The sequence below is a fragment of the Bufo gargarizans genome, unplaced genomic scaffold, assembly GCF_014858855.1.
Source record: "Bufo gargarizans isolate SCDJY-AF-19 unplaced genomic scaffold, ASM1485885v1 fragScaff_scaffold_377_pilon, whole genome shotgun sequence".
In the NCBI taxonomy this organism is placed as follows: domain Eukaryota; kingdom Metazoa; phylum Chordata; class Amphibia; order Anura; family Bufonidae; genus Bufo; species Bufo gargarizans.
The window spans coordinates 434664-448323 of record NW_025334105.1 but is presented as its reverse complement, the minus strand read 5'-3'; the positions used below and the strand labels follow the sequence as shown (position 1 = coordinate 448323).

Here is a 13660-nt window from a genome sequence, read left to right as displayed (position 1 = left end):
CTTTGCCAGCTGCAGAGTGATCTCCAGTCCTTGCGTTCCCGATCTTCACCATTTTCGGCTCGATTCAGGTCATATGATGGCTAATATCGCTGTTTGAAGAGATCGGTGTTCACAGAGCTCAGTGAAGTGCGGCCATCTCAGACCGGCGCTAGCTCCGCCCCCCTAGTTTATCTAGGTTTTAATAAGATTAGGACAAAGCTTAGAAATCCACCAAAGGCAAGGAGCTATGCCTTAGCAAGGAATCACACCTGGATCCACTGCTTGGGAAGCAGCTATGCTCACCACTACAACAACAATGACCAAAACACTGTTCTACTTCGCTTCTTTTGACAAACTAGCTTTTTCTAAGCCTTAAAACCCCAGGAAGCTGGCTATGCTCACCATTATACTTCCAACTTCCACAACTCAGCTCTACGTTTGCTTTGACACGTTAGTTTTTCTAGTTCAGACATTTCTTGGAGGACAGCTATTCACCATTATACCACAAAGGCCCACAACTCAGCTGAACTTCTTTTGCTTTTACACACTACATTTTGTTTTCTAAGTCTTTAATAAACGGATGGCGGTATTTACAGTAAAATGTCAAAATCCTTTAAAAGTCGGGAAGAGATGCATTGGCCGGAAGTCAAACTCGGCTCCAGTGCTTGAAAGACAGATTGGCTCACCACTATACCTCCAACATACACAAATCAGCTAGTTTTTCAATGAAATATTTTTACCAAGTCTTAAGGTGGTCATACACATCGGTTTCTCCCGACTAACAAACTTTTTGGTTGAATCCTCCATTCTGATCAATTTTAGCCTAACGTGTACTCAGAAACCATTAACCTCTGGCAGTTGTTCTGATATGACAACTTAAGAAATTCTCCATTAGGGATCATCAACCTCCGACCCTGTTTCTAGAACTACAACTCACAAAATTCTCATTTCACTTGTATGGGATTTACAAAAAGAGCCGAGCATGGCTGGAGTTGTAGCTTTATAGCAGCTGGAGTGACAAAGGTCAATGAGCTCTGGGGCATGGGTACCTTTGAACTGAACACACAAGGATGACGCTTAGCAACACACAAATTAAGAAAACCTATGCGTTGGCCGGGAATCGAACCCGGGTCAACTGCTTGGGAAGCAGCTATGCTCACCACTATACCACCAACGCCCACAGCGACCTTCTATTTCTTTGACTTTGACAGACTTCATTTTCTAAGTCCAGAATAAACATTTAAGGAGTAGGAAGGTTTGTGGAGAAAAATGACAAAAAGCTTTCAAATCCCCAAAACAGAGAAAAGAGGTGCGCTGAATGGGCATCGGACACTGCTTCATTGTTTAAAAGAAAACTTTGTGCTCCACTATGCCACCAATGTCCCAAAACTCAGCTATAATTATTTTTCTTTTGCATTTTAGTTTTTCTAAGTTTTAAAATCTGTGGAAGGAAGTAATATCACCAGCCCCATAACTCGCCCCAACTTGTTTTCCTTTGACGCTGTAGTATATTTTCGCCTTGAAATGCTTGGATAACAGCTATGCACAAGTAACACTCACAAGTCGGCTCAGCGTTTGCTTCTGCATGCTAGTTTTTCATAGTGTTAGGTAAACGGATGAAGAGGATGGGGATTTTAGAAGATGATAACACGCTATAAAACAGTGAAAGCACTGCGTTGGCCGGGAATCGAACCCGGGTCAACTGCTTGGAAGGCAGCTATGCTCACCACTATACCACCAACGCCCACACAAGTCGGCTCAGCGTTTGCTTCTGCATGCTAGTTTTTCAAAGTGTTAGGTAAAGGGAGGAAGAGGATGGGGATTTTAGAAGATGATAACACACTATAAAACAGTGAAAGCACTGCGTTGGCCGGGAATCGAACCCGGGTCAACTGCTTGGAAGGCAGCTATGCTCACCACTATACCACCAACGCCCACACTTGTGGAAAGCTTTACATTCTATTTTTTGTCTTTCTAGTTTATCTAGGTTTTAATAAGATTAGGACAAAGCTTAGAAATCCACCAAAGGCAAGGAGCTATGCCTTAGCAAGGAATCACACCTGGATCCACTGCTTGGGAAGCAGCTATGCTCACCACTACAACAACAATGACCAAAACACTGTTCTACTTCGCTTCTTTTGACAAACTAGCTTTTTCTAAGCCTTAAAACCCCAGGAAGCTGGCTATGCTCACCATTATACTTCCAACTTCCACAACTCAGCTCTACGTTTGCTTTGACACGTTAGTTTTTCTAGTTCAGACATTTCTTGGAGGACAGCTATTCACCATTATACCACAAAGGCCCACAACTCAGCTGAACTTCTTTTGCTTTTACACACTACATTTTGTTTTCTAAGTCTTTAATAAACGGATGGCGGTATTTACAGTAAAATGTCAAAATCCTTTAAAAGTCGGGAAGAGATGCATTGGCCGGAAGTCAAACTCGGCTCCAGTGCTTGAAAGACAGATTGGCTCACCACTATACCTCCAACATACACAAATCAGCTAGTTTTTCAATGAAATATTTTTACCAAGTCTTAAGGTGGTCATACACATCGGTTTCTCCCGACTAACAAACTTTTTGGTTGAATCCTCCATTCTGATCAATTTTAGCCTAACGTGTACTCAGAAACCATTAACCTCTGGCAGTTGTTCTGATATGACAACTTAAGAAATTCTCCATTAGGGATCATCAACCTCCGACCCTGTTTCTAGAACTACAACTCACAAAATTCTCATTTCACTTGTATGGGATTTACAAAAAGAGCCGAGCATGGCTGGAGTTGTAGCTTTATAGCAGCTGGAGTGACAAAGGTCAATGAGCTCTGGGGCATGGGTACCTTTGAACTGAACACACAAGGATGACGCTTAGCAACACACAAATTAAGAAAACCTATGCGTTGGCCGGGAATCGAACCCGGGTCAACTGCTTGGGAAGCAGCTATGCTCACCACTATACCACCAACGCCCACAGCGACCTTCTATTTCTTTGACTTTGACAGACTTCATTTTCTAAGTCCAGAATAAACATTTAAGGAGTAGGAAGGTTTGTGGAGAAAAATGACAAAAAGCTTTCAAATCCCCAAAACAGAGAAAAGAGGTGCGCTGAATGGGCATCGGACACTGCTTCATTGTTTAAAAGAAAACTTTGTGCTCCACTATGCCACCAATGTCCCAAAACTCAGCTATAATTATTTTTCTTTTGCATTTTAGTTTTTCTAAGTTTTAAAATCTGTGGAAGGAAGTAATATCACCAGCCCCATAACTCGCCCCAACTTGTTTTCCTTTGACGCTGTAGTATATTTTCGCCTTGAAATGCTTGGATAACAGCTATGCACAAGTAACACTCACAAGTCGGCTCAGCGTTTGCTTCTGCATGCTAGTTTTTCATAGTGTTAGGTAAACGGATGAAGAGGATGGGGATTTTAGAAGATGATAACACGCTATAAAACAGTGAAAGCACTGCGTTGGCCGGGAATCGAACCCGGGTCAACTGCTTGGAAGGCAGCTATGCTCACCACTATACCACCAACGCCCACACAAGTCGGCTCAGCGTTTGCTTCTGCATGCTAGTTTTTCAAAGTGTTAGGTAAAGGGAGGAAGAGGATGGGGATTTTAGAAGATGATAACACACTATAAAACAGTGAAAGCACTGCGTTGGCCGGGAATCGAACCCGGGTCAACTGCTTGGAAGGCAGCTATGCTCACCACTATACCACCAACGCCCACACTTGTGGAAAGCTTTACATTCTATTTTTTGTCTTTCTAGTTTATCTAGGTTTTAATAAGATTAGGACAAAGCTTAGAAATCCACCAAAGGCAAGGAGCTATGCCTTAGCAAGGAATCACACCTGGATCCACTGCTTGGGAAGCAGCTATGCTCACCACTACAACAACAATGACCAAAACACTGTTCTACTTCGCTTCTTTTGACAAACTAGCTTTTTCTAAGCCTTAAAACCCCAGGAAGCTGGCTATGCTCACCATTATACTTCCAACTTCCACAACTCAGCTCTACGTTTGCTTTGACACGTTAGTTTTTCTAGTTCAGACATTTCTTGGAGGACAGCTATTCACCATTATACCACAAAGGCCCACAACTCAGCTGAACTTCTTTTGCTTTTACACACTACATTTTGTTTTCTAAGTCTTTAATAAACGGATGGCGGTATTTACAGTAAAATGTCAAAATCCTTTAAAAGTCGGGAAGAGATGCATTGGCCGGAAGTCAAACTCGGCTCCAGTGCTTGAAAGACAGATTGGCTCACCACTATACCTCCAACATACACAAATCAGCTAGTTTTTCAATGAAATATTTTTACCAAGTCTTAAGGTGGTCATACACATCGGTTTCTCCCGACTAACAAACTTTTTGGTTGAATCCTCCATTCTGATCAATTTTAGCCTAACGTGTACTCAGAAACCATTAACCTCTGGCAGTTGTTCTGATATGACAACTTAAGAAATTCTCCATTAGGGATCATCAACCTCCGACCCTGTTTCTAGAACTACAACTCACAAAATTCTCATTTCACTTGTATGGGATTTACAAAAAGAGCCGAGCATGGCTGGAGTTGTAGCTTTATAGCAGCTGGAGTGACAAAGGTCAATGAGCTCTGGGGCATGGGTACCTTTGAACTGAACACACAAGGATGACGCTTAGCAACACACAAATTAAGAAAACCTATGCGTTGGCCGGGAATCGAACCCGGGTCAACTGCTTGGGAAGCAGCTATGCTCACCACTATACCACCAACGCCCACAGCGACCTTCTATTTCTTTGACTTTGACAGACTTCATTTTCTAAGTCCAGAATAAACATTTAAGGAGTAGGAAGGTTTGTGGAGAAAAATGACAAAAAGCTTTCAAATCCCCAAAACAGAGAAAAGAGGTGCGCTGAATGGGCATCGGACACTGCTTCATTGTTTAAAAGAAAACTTTGTGCTCCACTATGCCACCAATGTCCCAAAACTCAGCTATAATTATTTTTCTTTTGCATTTTAGTTTTTCTAAGTTTTAAAATCTGTGGAAGGAAGTAATATCACCAGCCCCATAACTCGCCCCAACTTGTTTTCCTTTGACGCTGTAGTATATTTTCGCCTTGAAATGCTTGGATAACAGCTATGCACAAGTAACACTCACAAGTCGGCTCAGCGTTTGCTTCTGCATGCTAGTTTTTCATAGTGTTAGGTAAACGGATGAAGAGGATGGGGATTTTAGAAGATGATAACACGCTATAAAACAGTGAAAGCACTGCGTTGGCCGGGAATCGAACCCGGGTCAACTGCTTGGAAGGCAGCTATGCTCACCACTATACCACCAACGCCCACACAAGTCGGCTCAGCGTTTGCTTCTGCATGCTAGTTTTTCAAAGTGTTAGGTAAAGGGAGGAAGAGGATGGGGATTTTAGAAGATGATAACACACTATAAAACAGTGAAAGCACTGCGTTGGCCGGGAATCGAACCCGGGTCAACTGCTTGGAAGGCAGCTATGCTCACCACTATACCACCAACGCCCACACTTGTGGAAAGCTTTACATTCTATTTTTTGTCTTTCTAGTTTATCTAGGTTTTAATAAGATTAGGACAAAGCTTAGAAATCCACCAAAGGCAAGGAGCTATGCCTTAGCAAGGAATCACACCTGGATCCACTGCTTGGGAAGCAGCTATGCTCACCACTACAACAACAATGACCAAAACACTGTTCTACTTCGCTTCTTTTGACAAACTAGCTTTTTCTAAGCCTTAAAACCCCAGGAAGCTGGCTATGCTCACCATTATACTTCCAACTTCCACAACTCAGCTCTACGTTTGCTTTGACACGTTAGTTTTTCTAGTTCAGACATTTCTTGGAGGACAGCTATTCACCATTATACCACAAAGGCCCACAACTCAGCTGAACTTCTTTTGCTTTTACACACTACATTTTGTTTTCTAAGTCTTTAATAAACGGATGGCGGTATTTACAGTAAAATGTCAAAATCCTTTAAAAGTCGGGAAGAGATGCATTGGCCGGAAGTCAAACTCGGCTCCAGTGCTTGAAAGACAGATTGGCTCACCACTATACCTCCAACATACACAAATCAGCTAGTTTTTCAATGAAATATTTTTACCAAGTCTTAAGGTGGTCATACACATCGGTTTCTCCCGACTAACAAACTTTTTGGTTGAATCCTCCATTCTGATCAATTTTAGCCTAACGTGTACTCAGAAACCATTAACCTCTGGCAGTTGTTCTGATATGACAACTTAAGAAATTCTCCATTAGGGATCATCAACCTCCGACCCTGTTTCTAGAACTACAACTCACAAAATTCTCATTTCACTTGTATGGGATTTACAAAAAGAGCCGAGCATGGCTGGAGTTGTAGCTTTATAGCAGCTGGAGTGACAAAGGTCAATGAGCTCTGGGGCATGGGTACCTTTGAACTGAACACACAAGGATGACGCTTAGCAACACACAAATTAAGAAAACCTATGCGTTGGCCGGGAATCGAACCCGGGTCAACTGCTTGGGAAGCAGCTATGCTCACCACTATACCACCAACGCCCACAGCGACCTTCTATTTCTTTGACTTTGACAGACTTCATTTTCTAAGTCCAGAATAAACATTTAAGGAGTAGGAAGGTTTGTGGAGAAAAATGACAAAAAGCTTTCAAATCCCCAAAACAGAGAAAAGAGGTGCGCTGAATGGGCATCGGACACTGCTTCATTGTTTAAAAGAAAACTTTGTGCTCCACTATGCCACCAATGTCCCAAAACTCAGCTATAATTATTTTTCTTTTGCATTTTAGTTTTTCTAAGTTTTAAAATCTGTGGAAGGAAGTAATATCACCAGCCCCATAACTCGCCCCAACTTGTTTTCCTTTGACGCTGTAGTATATTTTCGCCTTGAAATGCTTGGATAACAGCTATGCACAAGTAACACTCACAAGTCGGCTCAGCGTTTGCTTCTGCATGCTAGTTTTTCATAGTGTTAGGTAAACGGATGAAGAGGATGGGGATTTTAGAAGATGATAACACGCTATAAAACAGTGAAAGCACTGCGTTGGCCGGGAATCGAACCCGGGTCAACTGCTTGGAAGGCAGCTATGCTCACCACTATACCACCAACGCCCACACAAGTCGGCTCAGCGTTTGCTTCTGCATGCTAGTTTTTCAAAGTGTTAGGTAAAGGGAGGAAGAGGATGGGGATTTTAGAAGATGATAACACACTATAAAACAGTGAAAGCACTGCGTTGGCCGGGAATCGAACCCGGGTCAACTGCTTGGAAGGCAGCTATGCTCACCACTATACCACCAACGCCCACACTTGTGGAAAGCTTTACATTCTATTTTTTGTCTTTCTAGTTTATCTAGGTTTTAATAAGATTAGGACAAAGCTTAGAAATCCACCAAAGGCAAGGAGCTATGCCTTAGCAAGGAATCACACCTGGATCCACTGCTTGGGAAGCAGCTATGCTCACCACTACAACAACAATGACCAAAACACTGTTCTACTTCGCTTCTTTTGACAAACTAGCTTTTTCTAAGCCTTAAAACCCCAGGAAGCTGGCTATGCTCACCATTATACTTCCAACTTCCACAACTCAGCTCTACGTTTGCTTTGACACGTTAGTTTTTCTAGTTCAGACATTTCTTGGAGGACAGCTATTCACCATTATACCACAAAGGCCCACAACTCAGCTGAACTTCTTTTGCTTTTACACACTACATTTTGTTTTCTAAGTCTTTAATAAACGGATGGCGGTATTTACAGTAAAATGTCAAAATCCTTTAAAAGTCGGGAAGAGATGCATTGGCCGGAAGTCAAACTCGGCTCCAGTGCTTGAAAGACAGATTGGCTCACCACTATACCTCCAACATACACAAATCAGCTAGTTTTTCAATGAAATATTTTTACCAAGTCTTAAGGTGGTCATACACATCGGTTTCTCCCGACTAACAAACTTTTTGGTTGAATCCTCCATTCTGATCAATTTTAGCCTAACGTGTACTCAGAAACCATTAACCTCTGGCAGTTGTTCTGATATGACAACTTAAGAAATTCTCCATTAGGGATCATCAACCTCCGACCCTGTTTCTAGAACTACAACTCACAAAATTCTCATTTCACTTGTATGGGATTTACAAAAAGAGCCGAGCATGGCTGGAGTTGTAGCTTTATAGCAGCTGGAGTGACAAAGGTCAATGAGCTCTGGGGCATGGGTACCTTTGAACTGAACACACAAGGATGACGCTTAGCAACACACAAATTAAGAAAACCTATGCGTTGGCCGGGAATCGAACCCGGGTCAACTGCTTGGGAAGCAGCTATGCTCACCACTATACCACCAACGCCCACAGCGACCTTCTATTTCTTTGACTTTGACAGACTTCATTTTCTAAGTCCAGAATAAACATTTAAGGAGTAGGAAGGTTTGTGGAGAAAAATGACAAAAAGCTTTCAAATCCCCAAAACAGAGAAAAGAGGTGCGCTGAATGGGCATCGGACACTGCTTCATTGTTTAAAAGAAAACTTTGTGCTCCACTATGCCACCAATGTCCCAAAACTCAGCTATAATTATTTTTCTTTTGCATTTTAGTTTTTCTAAGTTTTAAAATCTGTGGAAGGAAGTAATATCACCAGCCCCATAACTCGCCCCAACTTGTTTTCCTTTGACGCTGTAGTATATTTTCGCCTTGAAATGCTTGGATAACAGCTATGCACAAGTAACACTCACAAGTCGGCTCAGCGTTTGCTTCTGCATGCTAGTTTTTCATAGTGTTAGGTAAACGGATGAAGAGGATGGGGATTTTAGAAGATGATAACACGCTATAAAACAGTGAAAGCACTGCGTTGGCCGGGAATCGAACCCGGGTCAACTGCTTGGAAGGCAGCTATGCTCACCACTATACCACCAACGCCCACACAAGTCGGCTCAGCGTTTGCTTCTGCATGCTAGTTTTTCAAAGTGTTAGGTAAAGGGAGGAAGAGGATGGGGATTTTAGAAGATGATAACACACTATAAAACAGTGAAAGCACTGCGTTGGCCGGGAATCGAACCCGGGTCAACTGCTTGGAAGGCAGCTATGCTCACCACTATACCACCAACGCCCACACTTGTGGAAAGCTTTACATTCTATTTTTTGTCTTTCTAGTTTATCTAGGTTTTAATAAGATTAGGACAAAGCTTAGAAATCCACCAAAGGCAAGGAGCTATGCCTTAGCAAGGAATCACACCTGGATCCACTGCTTGGGAAGCAGCTATGCTCACCACTACAACAACAATGACCAAAACACTGTTCTACTTCGCTTCTTTTGACAAACTAGCTTTTTCTAAGCCTTAAAACCCCAGGAAGCTGGCTATGCTCACCATTATACTTCCAACTTCCACAACTCAGCTCTACGTTTGCTTTGACACGTTAGTTTTTCTAGTTCAGACATTTCTTGGAGGACAGCTATTCACCATTATACCACAAAGGCCCACAACTCAGCTGAACTTCTTTTGCTTTTACACACTACATTTTGTTTTCTAAGTCTTTAATAAACGGATGGCGGTATTTACAGTAAAATGTCAAAATCCTTTAAAAGTCGGGAAGAGATGCATTGGCCGGAAGTCAAACTCGGCTCCAGTGCTTGAAAGACAGATTGGCTCACCACTATACCTCCAACATACACAAATCAGCTAGTTTTTCAATGAAATATTTTTACCAAGTCTTAAGGTGGTCATACACATCGGTTTCTCCCGACTAACAAACTTTTTGGTTGAATCCTCCATTCTGATCAATTTTAGCCTAACGTGTACTCAGAAACCATTAACCTCTGGCAGTTGTTCTGATATGACAACTTAAGAAATTCTCCATTAGGGATCATCAACCTCCGACCCTGTTTCTAGAACTACAACTCACAAAATTCTCATTTCACTTGTATGGGATTTACAAAAAGAGCCGAGCATGGCTGGAGTTGTAGCTTTATAGCAGCTGGAGTGACAAAGGTCAATGAGCTCTGGGGCATGGGTACCTTTGAACTGAACACACAAGGATGACGCTTAGCAACACACAAATTAAGAAAACCTATGCGTTGGCCGGGAATCGAACCCGGGTCAACTGCTTGGGAAGCAGCTATGCTCACCACTATACCACCAACGCCCACAGCGACCTTCTATTTCTTTGACTTTGACAGACTTCATTTTCTAAGTCCAGAATAAACATTTAAGGAGTAGGAAGGTTTGTGGAGAAAAATGACAAAAAGCTTTCAAATCCCCAAAACAGAGAAAAGAGGTGCGCTGAATGGGCATCGGACACTGCTTCATTGTTTAAAAGAAAACTTTGTGCTCCACTATGCCACCAATGTCCCAAAACTCAGCTATAATTATTTTTCTTTTGCATTTTAGTTTTTCTAAGTTTTAAAATCTGTGGAAGGAAGTAATATCACCAGCCCCATAACTCGCCCCAACTTGTTTTCCTTTGACGCTGTAGTATATTTTCGCCTTGAAATGCTTGGATAACAGCTATGCACAAGTAACACTCACAAGTCGGCTCAGCGTTTGCTTCTGCATGCTAGTTTTTCATAGTGTTAGGTAAACGGATGAAGAGGATGGGGATTTTAGAAGATGATAACACGCTATAAAACAGTGAAAGCACTGCGTTGGCCGGGAATCGAAATCGGGTCAACTGCTTGGAAGGCAGCTATGCTCACCACTATACCACCAACGCCCACTCAAGTCGCCTCAGCGTTTGCTTCTGCATGCTAGTTTTTCAAAGTGTTAGGTAAAGGGAGGAAGAGGATGGGGATTTTAGAAGATGATAACACACTATAAAACAGTGAAAGCACTGCGTTGGCCGGGAATCGAACCCAGGTCAACTGCTTGGAAGGCAGCTATGCTCACCACTATACCACCAACACCCACAGAAGTCGGCTCAGCGTTTGCTACTGCATGCTAGTTTTTCAAAGTGTTAGGTAAAGGGAGGAAGAGGATGGGGATTTTAGAAGATGATAACACACTATAAAACAGTGAAAGCACTGCGTTGGCCGGGAATCGAACCCGGGTCAACTGCTTGGAAGGCAGCTATGCTCACCACTATACCACCAACGCCCACACTTGTGGAAAGCTTTACATTCTATTTTTTGTCTTTCTAGTTTATCTAGGTTTTAATAAGATTAGGACAAAGCTTAGAAATCCACCAAAGGCAAGGAGCTATGCCTTAGCAAGGAATCACACCTGGATCCACTGCTTGGGAAGCAGCTATGCTCACCACTACAACAACAATGACCAAAACACTGTTCTACTTCGCTTCTTTTGACAAACTAGCTTTTTCTAAGCCTTAAAACCCCAGGAAGCTGGCTATGCTCACCATTATACTTCCAACTTCCACAACTCAGCTCTACGTTTGCTTTGACACGTTAGTTTTTCTAGTTCAGACATTTCTTGGAGGACAGCTATTCACCATTATACCACAAAGGCCCACAACTCAGCTGAACTTCTTTTGCTTTTACACACTACATTTTGTTTTCTAAGTCTTTAATAAACGGATGGCGGTATTTACAGTAAAATGTCAAAATCCTTTAAAAGTCGGGAAGAGATGCATTGGCCGGAAGTCAAACTCGGCTCCAGTGCTTGAAAGACAGATTGGCTCACCACTATACCTCCAACATACACAAATCAGCTAGTTTTTCAATGAAATATTTTTACCAAGTCTTAAGGTGGTCATACACATCGGTTTCTCCCGACTAACAAACTTTTTGGTTGAATCCTCCATTCTGATCAATTTTAGCCTAACGTGTACTCAGAAACCATTAACCTCTGGCAGTTGTTCTGATATGACAACTTAAGAAATTCTCCATTAGGGATCATCAACCTCCGACCCTGTTTCTAGAACTACAACTCACAAAATTCTCATTTCACTTGTATGGGATTTACAAAAAGAGCCGAGCATGGCTGGAGTTGTAGCTTTATAGCAGCTGGAGTGACAAAGGTCAATGAGCTCTGGGGCATGGGTACCTTTGAACTGAACACACAAGGATGACGCTTAGCAACACACAAATTAAGAAAACCTATGCGTTGGCCGGGAATCGAACCCGGGTCAACTGCTTGGGAAGCAGCTATGCTCACCACTATACCACCAACGCCCACAGCGACCTTCTATTTCTTTGACTTTGACAGACTTCATTTTCTAAGTCCAGAATAAACATTTAAGGAGTAGGAAGGTTTGTGGAGAAAAATGACAAAAAGCTTTCAAATCCCCAAAACAGAGAAAAGAGGTGCGCTGAATGGGCATCGGACACTGCTTCATTGTTTAAAAGAAAACTTTGTGCTCCACTATGCCACCAATGTCCCAAAACTCAGCTATAATTATTTTTCTTTTGCATTTTAGTTTTTCTAAGTTTTAAAATCTGTGGAAGGAAGTAATATCACCAGCCCCATAACTCGCCCCAACTTGTTTTCCTTTGACGCTGTAGTGTATTTTCGCCTTGAAATGCTTGGATAACAGCTATGCACAAGTAACACTCACAAGTCGGCTCTGCATGCTAGTTTTTCATAGTGTTAGGTAAACGGATGAAGAGGATGGGCATTTTAGAAGATGATAACACCCTATAAAACAGTGAAAGCACTGCGTTGGCCGGGAATCGAACCCGGGTCAACTGCTTGGAAGGCAGCTATGCTCACCACTATACCACCAACACCCACACAAATCGGCTCAGTGTTTGCTTCTGCATGCTAGTTTTTCAAAGTGTTAGATAAAAGGAGGAAGAGGATGGGGATTTTAGAAGATGATAACACGCTATAAAACAATGAAAGCACTGCGTTGGCCGGGAATCGAACAAGGGTCAACTGCTTGGACGGCAGCTATGCTCACCACTATACCACCAACACCCACACTTGTGGAAAGCTTTACATTCTATTTTTTGTCTTTCTAGTTTATCTAGGTTTTAATAAGATTAGGACAAAGCTTAGAAATCCACCAAAGGCAAGGAGCTATGCCTTAGCAAGGAATCACACCTGGATCCACTGCTTGGGAAGCAGCTATGCTCACCACTACAACAACAATGACCAAAACACTGTTCTACTTCGCTTCTTTTGACAAACTAGCTTTTTCTAAGCCTTAAAACCCCAGGAAGCTGGCTATGCTCACCATTATACTTCCAACTTCCACAACTCAGCTCTACGTTTGCTTTGACACGTTAGTTTTTCTAGTTCAGACATTTCTTGGAGGACAGCTATTCACCATTATACCACAAAGGCCCACAACTCAGCTGAACTTCTTTGCTTTTACACACTACATTTTGTTTTCTAAGTCTTTAATAAACGGATGGCGGTATTTACAGTAAAATGTCAAAATCCTTTAAAAGTCGGGAAGAGATGCATTGGCCGGAAGTCAAACTCGGCTCCAGTGCTTGAAAGACAGATTGGCTCACCACTATACCTCCAACATACACAAATCAGCTAGTTTTTCAATGAAATATTTTTACCAAGTCTTAAGGTGGTCATACACATCGGTTTCTCCCGACTAACAAACTTTTTGGTTGAATCCTCCATTCTGATCAATTTTAGCCTAACGTGTACTCAGAAACCATTAACCTCTGGCAGTTGTTCTGATATGACAACTTAAGAAATTCTCCATTAGGGATCATCAACCTCCGACCCTGTTTCTAGAACTACAACTCACAAAATTCTCATTTCACTTGTATGGGATTTA

The 13660-nt window shown here is 42.2% G+C and overlaps 21 non-coding genes across 21 annotated transcripts; all 21 read right to left on the bottom strand.

Moving 5' to 3' along the window:
* Nucleotides 1-1084: 1084 nt before the first annotated feature.
* TRNAG-CCC lies at nucleotides 1085-1156 on the bottom strand. Its single transcript has one exon. It is a non-coding gene; the product is annotated as a tRNA-Gly (tRNA).
* A 495-nt stretch (nucleotides 1157-1651) lies between these two features.
* On the bottom strand, nucleotides 1652-1723 carry TRNAG-UCC. Its single transcript has one exon. It is a non-coding gene; the product is annotated as a tRNA-Gly (tRNA).
* Nucleotides 1724-1841: 118 nt separating this feature from the next.
* TRNAG-UCC lies at nucleotides 1842-1913 on the bottom strand. The gene has a single exon. It is a non-coding gene; the product is annotated as a tRNA-Gly (tRNA).
* Nucleotides 1914-2875: 962 nt separating this feature from the next.
* Nucleotides 2876-2947, bottom strand: TRNAG-CCC. Its single transcript has one exon. It is a non-coding gene; the product is annotated as a tRNA-Gly (tRNA).
* A 495-nt stretch (nucleotides 2948-3442) lies between these two features.
* Nucleotides 3443-3514, bottom strand: TRNAG-UCC. The gene has a single exon. It is a non-coding gene; the product is annotated as a tRNA-Gly (tRNA).
* Nucleotides 3515-3632: 118 nt separating this feature from the next.
* On the bottom strand, nucleotides 3633-3704 carry TRNAG-UCC. The gene has a single exon. It is a non-coding gene; the product is annotated as a tRNA-Gly (tRNA).
* Nucleotides 3705-4666: 962 nt separating this feature from the next.
* TRNAG-CCC lies at nucleotides 4667-4738 on the bottom strand. The gene has a single exon. It is a non-coding gene; the product is annotated as a tRNA-Gly (tRNA).
* Nucleotides 4739-5233: 495 nt separating this feature from the next.
* TRNAG-UCC lies at nucleotides 5234-5305 on the bottom strand. Its single transcript has one exon. It is a non-coding gene; the product is annotated as a tRNA-Gly (tRNA).
* Nucleotides 5306-5423: 118 nt separating this feature from the next.
* On the bottom strand, nucleotides 5424-5495 carry TRNAG-UCC. The gene has a single exon. It is a non-coding gene; the product is annotated as a tRNA-Gly (tRNA).
* Nucleotides 5496-6457: 962 nt separating this feature from the next.
* Nucleotides 6458-6529, bottom strand: TRNAG-CCC. Its single transcript has one exon. It is a non-coding gene; the product is annotated as a tRNA-Gly (tRNA).
* A 495-nt stretch (nucleotides 6530-7024) lies between these two features.
* On the bottom strand, nucleotides 7025-7096 carry TRNAG-UCC. Its single transcript has one exon. It is a non-coding gene; the product is annotated as a tRNA-Gly (tRNA).
* Nucleotides 7097-7214: 118 nt separating this feature from the next.
* On the bottom strand, nucleotides 7215-7286 carry TRNAG-UCC. Its single transcript has one exon. It is a non-coding gene; the product is annotated as a tRNA-Gly (tRNA).
* Nucleotides 7287-8248: 962 nt separating this feature from the next.
* On the bottom strand, nucleotides 8249-8320 carry TRNAG-CCC. Its single transcript has one exon. It is a non-coding gene; the product is annotated as a tRNA-Gly (tRNA).
* Nucleotides 8321-8815: 495 nt separating this feature from the next.
* TRNAG-UCC lies at nucleotides 8816-8887 on the bottom strand. The gene has a single exon. It is a non-coding gene; the product is annotated as a tRNA-Gly (tRNA).
* Nucleotides 8888-9005: 118 nt separating this feature from the next.
* Nucleotides 9006-9077, bottom strand: TRNAG-UCC. Its single transcript has one exon. It is a non-coding gene; the product is annotated as a tRNA-Gly (tRNA).
* A 962-nt stretch (nucleotides 9078-10039) lies between these two features.
* On the bottom strand, nucleotides 10040-10111 carry TRNAG-CCC. Its single transcript has one exon. It is a non-coding gene; the product is annotated as a tRNA-Gly (tRNA).
* Nucleotides 10112-10606: 495 nt separating this feature from the next.
* Nucleotides 10607-10678, bottom strand: TRNAG-UCC. The gene has a single exon. It is a non-coding gene; the product is annotated as a tRNA-Gly (tRNA).
* A 118-nt stretch (nucleotides 10679-10796) lies between these two features.
* TRNAG-UCC lies at nucleotides 10797-10868 on the bottom strand. The gene has a single exon. It is a non-coding gene; the product is annotated as a tRNA-Gly (tRNA).
* Nucleotides 10869-10986: 118 nt separating this feature from the next.
* On the bottom strand, nucleotides 10987-11058 carry TRNAG-UCC. The gene has a single exon. It is a non-coding gene; the product is annotated as a tRNA-Gly (tRNA).
* Nucleotides 11059-12020: 962 nt separating this feature from the next.
* On the bottom strand, nucleotides 12021-12092 carry TRNAG-CCC. The gene has a single exon. It is a non-coding gene; the product is annotated as a tRNA-Gly (tRNA).
* Nucleotides 12093-12575: 483 nt separating this feature from the next.
* TRNAG-UCC lies at nucleotides 12576-12647 on the bottom strand. The gene has a single exon. It is a non-coding gene; the product is annotated as a tRNA-Gly (tRNA).
* Nucleotides 12648-13660: the final 1013 nt, after the last annotated feature.